The sequence below is a fragment of the Arachis duranensis genome, chromosome 5 (assembly GCF_000817695.3).
Source record: "Arachis duranensis cultivar V14167 chromosome 5, aradu.V14167.gnm2.J7QH, whole genome shotgun sequence".
In the NCBI taxonomy this organism is placed as follows: Eukaryota; Viridiplantae; Streptophyta; class Magnoliopsida; order Fabales; family Fabaceae; genus Arachis; species Arachis duranensis.
Window position 1 is genome coordinate 7,931,379 of NC_029776.3, and position 843 is coordinate 7,932,221.

Consider the following 843-nt stretch of genomic DNA (forward strand, 5'->3'; position numbering starts at 1 on the left):
TTTTGGACTTCTCTAATCTCTCCTCGTACCATATCATGGCGTCGCAATGCCGACAAAAAATTCTGGGTCATCAATATCTATCACATCTAATAATCACCAAGATAATAAATTGTTTTAGTTATATCTACAACAATACTTTATATAAAAATATATCTTTCTTTCACCATGTTAAGTATAAAAATAATATTTATAAAAGATTACCGAAGAATGCAATTTATGGATTAAAAAGATGAGATCATATAATACAATTTCATTGTGCCAACCTCAAGATTTAAGTTTTACAATAAATCAATGTTCAAATACAAAAATTATAATATATAACCATATCTTAGTTTGAATTTTAAAACTTGAACACTAAACGATAATTTTTTGTTTATAAAAAGCATAACAATAGTAAATAATAAAGTGCTGATATTGCTACCTCTTAAATTACCTGTATTCTCAGCTACATCGAATATGGCTGGGTATTAAATTTGCACAGAATCATCTAAAATAGTCATATTTTCAGTAATATTCTCAACTTCTTGAAAATTTTTTGAAAGATTTGTAGTCAATTCCTTCAAAAATGTTTCTCTTTGTATCAGGTGTCTTTTTTTTCAGCTATGCACACTTCTTCTAATTCTTTAGTATCTAATTTTGAATTAAATGTACTTGCTCCTGTAATCATTAGAGATAATACATCAAGTATTTTATATTATAAAAAAAGAAAAATGAATATATGTTAAATGTTTGAATCAGCTGAATTATGAATATATATTATGAAGGTAGTATTAAAGATAAAAAAAGTAAAATTTTAGTTTTGTGATCATTACAATCTATCATGTTTATCTTACCATGTCTCTT